The following is an 8592-nucleotide window of genomic DNA, read 5'->3' as shown; positions in this document are numbered from 1 at the left end:
TATAGAAGTGGCTGGAGTAGAGTTCTCTGCAGCTTGCTCTCATTGTTTATGGCCCATTAGTGCAGCCTCCCTGGTTTAAGGCTATTTACAATCACGGCAGGCAGCGCAAAAGACAATTTCAAATTAGAAATGGATCTGAACAAGGGAGGAAAAGGTTGGCCCAAACGCCATAGAGAATGGCTACAAAGTCTGGAGGTTGTCCTGCAATTGTAACCATGTCTACTCAGATGTCCTACTGAATTCAATGGAGCTTATTCCCAGATAAGGAGTTAGGATCACAGCCTTGGTCAAGATCTGAGGCTGCAATCCTGTACATGTTACCGCAGTGAACAGGCTGGGTCTTGCTTCCAAGTACATATGCATAAAATCAGGATGTATGTAATCAGGGTGGGTGATAAATAAAAGAGCACCTCAATCTTCCCGATTGTCTTGTCTTGTATATTTGACTCTAAAAAATGTATAGCCTTCATTTTTACTTACTTACTTGCCACAATGACTTCCAAGCAAGTATACAAATATAAAACCAGTTATAAAAACATGGCCACACATAATTAAAATACACAATAAAATAGATTTTTCTGTGTGTGCATTAGTAGAGATAAGGCTGCCTGTGCATTCAGCAGCTTTTATTTTCTCAAACAATAAGAAGTTTTTCTCCCATGAAGATTTGAGGGGAAATTTAATCTTCCAGGAGGCTTGTGGCCTTTTGACATGCTAGTACGTCACTAGTCGTAAACATCCACATAGCACATCTTCTAAATATTAAGACTTTGGTTGTAAGTGTGCTTTCTGCAAATGGAAAGATTCTTTTCATTCATGGAAGGCCTTAGATCCAGCAGAAGATCCTGTTGGTGGAAGAAGACAGCTTTCAATATAATATTTCCCTCCAGCCTGCTGCAATATTCTGGAGTGTCCTTCAACCTTAGAAAACAGATTTTCCAAGGGGCTGCAAGGGAAGGATAAATTGGTGAAAGCTGCCTCCTTCCTCTTTTGTCAGCAGGAGCAAACTCTGAATCCAAGCATGTCTACTTAATGGGTATGTTCACACACAACAAGCCATGAATCCTGGGTTTAATAAACCACAATGTTAGATGTGACCTGTCGGATGCCAGCCAACAATGTTAAGATGTGGAAAACCTTTGCCCCTCCAGATTTTGCTGAACTACAACTGCCCCAGGAAGCAGGACAAATGGTCAAGGATGATGGGAGCTTAATGTCCAAACCTGAAATTCTTGGGTTTTTTTTTGCATCCAAACAAGGCAGGATTAGAAAAAACAGCTTTTAAACAGAGGTTGTTGGCTTACAAATGCTGACCTTTTGGGGAGCAACAAAATCCCAGATTGGACATCACGGGCAGTGATTCCTGGTTGGGAGAAGTAAATAGGCTTCGCTCACCAGCATGCTGCCAATTCACATTGCGGTTTATTAAGCCTAGCTTATGATAAACATGTGAACTTGACCACTATAGCTAGCTATTTAAAAGGCACTAGTCACATGGTAGATTGACATGTGGAAGAGGCGGGCAAGGGACAGTATTGTAATAGAGGATTTGGTTCACAGATACTGTATCTGAAAGGAACGTGAAACATCTATTAAGTAACGTTTTTAAAAAAGTGGAAGATCTTTCGGAAATGGGTTGCAATTTCTCCTGTGCTCTCCCTTCCAAAGCTACCACTGAGGGATGAAAGCTGCATTGTAACTGAAGCATGCTGAATAAAATAAGGACTTCATTGTAACTCAGTGCCTATTTATTTGGGTAGAAACTCCATTGAACACAATGTGTGTGTGTGAGCTTGCTGTCTTAGGATAACATTTCTGGCATCTGATAAGGCAGACTCTGGTCCACAAAAGCTTATAGGGAGCCTCAGTCCCTCCAGATGCCACTGGACTACAGCTGTCATCAGGTAGCATGGCCAGAGGACAGGGATAAGAAATATCACAATAGCTGCCAGGCACCATGTTCGTTACCCGCTAGCTTATGCCACAATTTTTTAGGGGGGTAATCAAATGTTGCGCACTTCTAACTGCACAAGCATTTCAGTTTGCTGGTCAGGGTTGTCCCTCCTTGCACCATGCTCAATTTTGGGGGATGCACAGGGGAAGAGGGGTCAGAAGTCCTTGTGTGGGACTTCTGCTGACGAGGTTCATTATGTGAATCTCACCCATAGTTTTTTAAAGTGCCATAAGGCTCCCTTGTTTTCCCCAAAAGCCCAGCACTCCAGCAATAGTTTTAAATAACGTTAGCCCAGGGGGGTAATCAAAATGATTACCACTGCAGTATTTAACTTTCTTCACCTGAGCTCTGAGACCTGAAAAAAGAACTCAAGATGGCCTACTGCTGACTGTTGTTTCTCAGCTCCCCCTGACCAGCCTTCTAGCTTGAGCCGAGAGACTTAAGAAAGCCTTCCATTACTTGCACCTTTAGAGCTCATTTTCTCTCTGCCTATCTGTCTTTTTCAGACAGCCTTCTGGCCTGCTTAGCTTAGAAGAAATTCCTTCAGTTTTGCCTAGAGGGACCGAGGGGAGCATTGTGAGGAGCATCTGACTCAGAATTGATTTGCTGGAGTGTTTCGTGTGGTGCGTTTCTAGCAGTCCAGGGAGCTGGAGAAAATGCAGCCCTCCAGGCATCCATGGGAGCAGGCAGGTTTTTTGGGGAGGGGGTTTTACAAGGGGGGGGGAAAACCCCACTCCTGCTGATCGCTTCTGATCCTGCCCTGTGTCAGTTTTGGATACACCAGCAAAATAAAAATCATTTGATGTGTGGCAAGCTGTGCTTGGCATATGCTTGGAAATCCACAAACGAGAGGGGAGCTGAATTAAAAATAATTGAGAAAAGGAAAAGGGGAGGAAAACCCCGACAACAACACCGAGATGCAACATTTGGTGTTTCCTTAGGCTCCTGCTGTGAGCAATGTCCATCTGGAATTTAATGTTCAAGGAGATGTGTGTGTATATAGATTGAGCCTTGAGCGTAATAAATTCTTGGGGTCCTGCGCAGCCTGGCAAACTGCCCTATTTCTCTCCTGCTACATGAAAGGCGAGAACGCTACCCGACTTTTCTTCTGTGCAAGCAGGCCCAATATGATGACAGCTTTCCACTTGATTGCCTATGTGGCAGCAGAATCAAAAGAATAAGCCACACACACACACCCATACCCTGCAGTGAAGCTGTAATACCTGATCTTTGCCTTCTGGCATCAGAAATGCACGGCCTGTCTCTCTCCAGCCTCGCTCTTGCCTTGTAGCTTCATGCTAAAAGCCTGTAATGTTATAGGTTGCAAGGCTTAGTCCACAGTGTGTGTGTGTGTGTGTGTGTGTGTTTCGGTGGGAGGAATCATTCTGATGCACGCTTACTTGGAACTAAGCCCCATTGAATAGTGAGACTTACTTCCTGCTGAACTAGTAGAGGTTTGGCAGGAACCATCCCTACCTTCTTTTAGATGTCTTCTGAAAATGGTAATTGTTTAGGCAGGCTTTCACCTTGTGAATTTCTTTCTAACCAACCTGCTGCTGTTGTTGTTTAGTCATGTCCGACTCTTCGTGATCCCATGGACCAGAGCATGCCAGGCACTCCTGTCTTCCACTGCCTCCTGCAGTTTGGTCAAACTCATGTTAGTAGCTTCAAGAACACTGTCCAACCATCTCGTCCTGTGTCATCCCCTTCTTCTTGTGCCCTCCATCTTTCCCAACACAAGGGTCTTTTCCAGGGAGTCTTCTCTTCTCATGAGGTGGCCAAAGTATTGGAGCCTCAGCTTCAGGATCTGCCCTTCCAGTGAGCACTCAGAGCTGATTTCCTTCAGAATGGATAGGTTTGATCTTGCAGTCCATGGGACTCTCAAGAGTCTCCTCCAGCACCAGAATTCAAAAGCATCAATTCTTCGGCATCAGCCTTCTTTATGGTCCAGCTCTCACTTCCATACATCGCTACTGGGAAAACCAACCTGTACCTACTGTTTAACCGACGCTTTTTATTACGCTTTTATAGATACTTTTACTGATTCTATTAAAATTTGTGTATGTTGCATAACACCTTCGTACACTTCATGAAAGTTCCGCTTGTAGACATTTCAGTTAACAAAATAAACACACACAAAGTTACCTAGCAGGGGTGACCCCAGGGTGAGGCTCTACTGCACTCCAGGTGTGCTGCTATCTCCTAAATGCAGGAAACTTGACTACATAATCTGCGGTAGTGGGGGACTGTGTTTGTGTACCCTCTCTCGGAACATAGTGATGACTAAAGGTGCTTCCTGGGGGGGGGGGAATAGAAATCTTATTCATAAACTGAAATGTATAATTTGACGGTGCTGCAAGGATAGCCAAGAATGGTTACAATAAAGACTGAGTTGCAATCACTGTTACCGCTTTGGCAGAAATCTCAGCACAATCGTTGGCATCTGTCTGTCTTGAGGAACAATGGAGTGTGCCTTGGGGTGAAGTCCGACTACTGCAGAATCACAGCACCTGCTGTGGCTGCAGAAACCGGTTATCCTAACTTGTAACTGCTGCCTCCCACATTGTTTTGCTTACCTTGTTAAAGGTAAAGGTAAAGGTACCCTGGACCATAAGGTCCAGTCGCAGAAGACTCTGGGGTTGCGCGCTCATCTCGCTTTATTGGCCGAGTGAGCCGGCATCTGTCCGCAGACAGCTTCCGGGTCATGTGGGCCAGAATGACTAAGCCGCTTCTGGCGAACCAGAGCAGCGCACGGAAACGCCATTTACCTTCCCGCTGAAGCGGTACCTATTTATCTACTTGCGCTTTGACATGCTTTTGAACTGCTAGGTTGGCAGGAGCTGGGACCGAGCAACGGGAGCTCACCCCGTCGTGGGGATTCAAACCGCCGACCTTCCGATCGGCAAGCCCTAGGCTCTGTGGTTCAGACCACAGCGCCCAAAATGACCTTTCTGGGGTGCAAGCCTGGGCAGTGCTGCCCAAACAACAAGTCCCCCTTCTTGGCCTCGCTGATGTGATCCAAAGAAAAGCAGAGCGATACGTCTGGCACCAGCTTGGCTGCAGGAGTTGTCGGAAGGAGGAGTACAAGGAGTCATCCAATCGTCTTAGGGACTCCACTCTATATATTTGTGTAGGGTTTACTCCTTGGCCTTTTCTTCTCCCAAAAATGTCCCGTAAGACAGTGGGCACGGCATAATGCAATCTTATTAAAAGGCAGGGTATTATCCAACATTGTGCCAGTTATTTCAGTAGAGGTTGTCGTGAATGTCTGGGCCATGCAGAGACTATTGTTGATTGCAATCATCCAGTTCTGCTAAGGTCTTGACTATCAACTGAAATCACCCACAAAAAGCAACAGTTCAATGATAAGAGCATCTCCTTGCTATGCAGAGGATCCCAGGTTTGGTTCCTGGTAGGGCTGGGAACATGCCCTGTCTGGAGAACTGCTGCCAATCAGTGTAGACAGTACTGGGCCAAATGGATCAACAGTCTGACTCAGCATTACGTAGCTAGACATGTGTCTAGATATTTCTATAATCCACCGGTGATCATGACCAGTAGATTTGAAAAAGGTTCTTTTTCTGTCTTGCAGCAACACTGGGTTCTCTCTCTGAGTTGGGGGGCGGGGGAAGAGTCAATCTGGGATTGACTGCTTCAGGGCCCATTTGTTCACCCTGGTATTTCCTAGGGGAGCAAATGACAACTTTCCTCAACATGTTGCCCAAGGAACAAAAGCAATTATCTAAAGTTATGCAGGCAGAGACCATTAAATTAGCCAGCAGCAGATTAACACTGCCAAGCATACTGTTGATTGCAATGAGAGAACAGGCAGCTTCCGCTATTAATTCTGCAAAGCCGCCCAAGGTTCAGGCTGACCTACCTTCCAAACAAAGACCGGAGATAAGATCCACTCGAAGGAGAAATCTTCTTTAACCCCACCAAGCCAGTCTTTTTTCCTTTTCTTTTGCAAACGCAACATGCCAAAGTAAACCTCCCACAAGCTATTGGAAGTCGTGCTGAGTCTTCTCGCAGAACATCTGGCAACATCACTTCCCTAAAGGGGCAACGGAATGAAATAACTTTTCAAAGATGGCAAGGAAATAGATGGAAGAGCACTAGCTCAACCTGAGCATAGCTCAGACGGAAGGAATAGCCTTTCCAAAAAGGAGCTGAATGGGTGACACATTATTTCAGGTAGGAGCATCTGATGCTACAAGCCCACATGCACAGAACTCCACAGGGACTATGAAGAACAGGGTTGTGTTTTTTAAAAAATAATTTTGAGTACTCATCTCTGCAATTCAGGTGTTTGTTTTTATACAGCAGAACATTTGCTACCAGGGTTGAAATCCTAAGGGTGCTTACTTGGACGTAAGTCCCCTGAAATCAATGGGATATATTTTCAAGTATGCATTATTAGGGTCAGTCAATAACTCATGTCATGTGTCTATTATAAATGACCTCTCTCAGTATTTTATGACTGAATTAGGCTGCAATCTTTCACACACTTACCTGGGCATAAAACCCATCGAAAACAATTGCACTTCTGAGTAGATACGTGCAGGATTCTTAGCCCTGATTCTTTTTTAAAAAAACTTGATTATGAGTGTTATCAAATTCATTGGTCTAGATTAGAATTTGACTTTTTTAAAAATGCCAGGAAAAAATCAACATAATTCAGTTTCTGCCTTTTACTTCTGTGTTTTCTCTTTTGAGAAATGGAACCACTGATTGATCTACCCTGGCAGACACTCCAAATTCTCCAAGACTTGCTGTTCAGTTTTATCCAGGAGCAGATTATTTTCAGATTTTGTGACAATAGCCCAGGGCATTTCCTGTTTCGTCATGAGATAGCAAATTTGGGTTGATGCTGCGATGTGCAAATGCCATATAATAACAAGTAAGAGCAGCATTTCTTGTACCAAAACTTATGTACTCAAACTGATATTTTGTACTGTTAAAGTACAGGTCACTCGCAATCTACAAGCATTTAACTTGTGCACATTCAGCTTTACATGTTTGGCATTTTTTTAAAATAGAAAAATCAAAGGGAGCAAAAAGGGGGAGGGCACCTGTGGGGGGGGGGAACTTTGGCAATTCCACCCACCATTGCACCCAATGTGTTTTGACTATACACTATTTTGGCTTTATGTCCTATCCCTGGAATGTAACCCCTGTGTAAGCAGAGTGTTGCCTGCACCAGCTTAGGCAGTGTCATAAAACAAAAACCTGCCCTTATTCCCTTATGGGGTACACAACAGCCCTTTGTAGGTTGTCCATCGGTAGGAGAATATAACAGAGGCCAACCAGAGAAGTTTGAGAAGCAAAGTCTTTATTATCGCTGTTGCAACAGAGTGACTCCACTCACACACAGGAGAGCAGGGGAGGGACCCAGAGCCCATGTGTGCAAGCCCTTATATGTTGTTGTTGTTCAGTCGTTCAGTCGTGTCCGACTCTTCGTGACCCCATGGACCAGAGCACGCCAGGCACACCTATCCTTCACTGCCTCTCGCAGTTTGGCCAAACTCATGTTAGTAGCTTCAAGAACACTGTCCAACCATCTCATCCTCTGTCGTCCCCTTCTCCTTGTGCCCTCCATCTTTCCCAACATCAGGGTCTTTTCTAGGGATTCTTCTCTTCTCATGAGGTGGCCAAAGTACTGGAGCCTCAACTTCAGGATCTGTCCTTCTAGTGAGTACTCAGGGCTGATTTCTTTGAGAATGGATAGGTTTGATCTTCTTGCAGTCCATGGGACTCTCAAGAGTCTCCTCCAGCACCATAATTCAAAAGCATCAATTCTACGGCGATCAGCCTTCTTTATGGTCCAGCTCTCACTTCCGTACATTACTACTGGGAAAACCATAGCTTTAACTATACGGACCTTTGTCGGCAAGGTGATGTCTTTGCTTTTTAAGATGCTGTCTAGGTTTGTCATTGCTTTTCTCCCAAGAAGCAGGCGTCTTCTAATTTCATGACTGCTGTCACCATCTGCAGTGATCATGGAACCCAAGAAAGTGAAATCTTTCACTGCCTCCATTTCTTCCCCTTCTATTTGCCAGGAGGTGATGGGACCAGTGGCCATGATCTTAGTTTTTTTGATGTTGAGCTTCAGACCATATTTTGCGCTCTCTTCTTTCACCCTCATTAAAAGGTTCTTTAATTCTTCCTCACTTTCTGCCATCAAGGTAGTATCATCAGCATATCTGAGGTTGTTGATATTTTTTCCGGCAATCTTAATTCCGGTTGGGGATTCATCCAGTCCAGCCTTTCGCATGATGAATTCTGCATATAAGTTAAATAAGCAGGGAGACAATATACAGCCTTGTCGTACTCCTTTCCCAATTTTGAACCAATCAGTTGTTCCATATCCAGTTCTAACTGTAGCTTCTTGTCCCACGTAGAGATTTCTCAGGAGGCCCTTATATAGACATTTCAAAAATCCCTCCTGGAGTCCAGGCCCACCCCCAGAAACCTCACACATACATCACAGAAGGGGTGTAACCCAAGACCCCCCCCCCCCCGGATACATCATGGTTACATCATGAAAGGGGATGTCTGGTGGAAGTAATCTGAGCATCCTGGACCCTGTCCCCTGCCTCCTCTTGCCCTCCACCAAACACCCATCAAGTGAAACAAAA

The 8592-nt window shown here is 44.8% G+C and overlaps 1 pseudogene; it reads left to right on the top strand.

Moving 5' to 3' along the window:
- Positions 1 to 4091: 4091 nt before the first annotated feature.
- Positions 4092 to 4221, top strand: LOC117044823 (annotated as a pseudogene).
- Positions 4222 to 8592: the final 4371 nt, after the last annotated feature.

This window comes from Lacerta agilis, chromosome 3 (genome assembly GCF_009819535.1).
Source record: "Lacerta agilis isolate rLacAgi1 chromosome 3, rLacAgi1.pri, whole genome shotgun sequence".
Classification (NCBI taxonomy): Eukaryota; Metazoa; Chordata; class Lepidosauria; order Squamata; family Lacertidae; genus Lacerta; species Lacerta agilis.
This window is presented reverse-complemented; position numbering and strand designations above follow the sequence as displayed.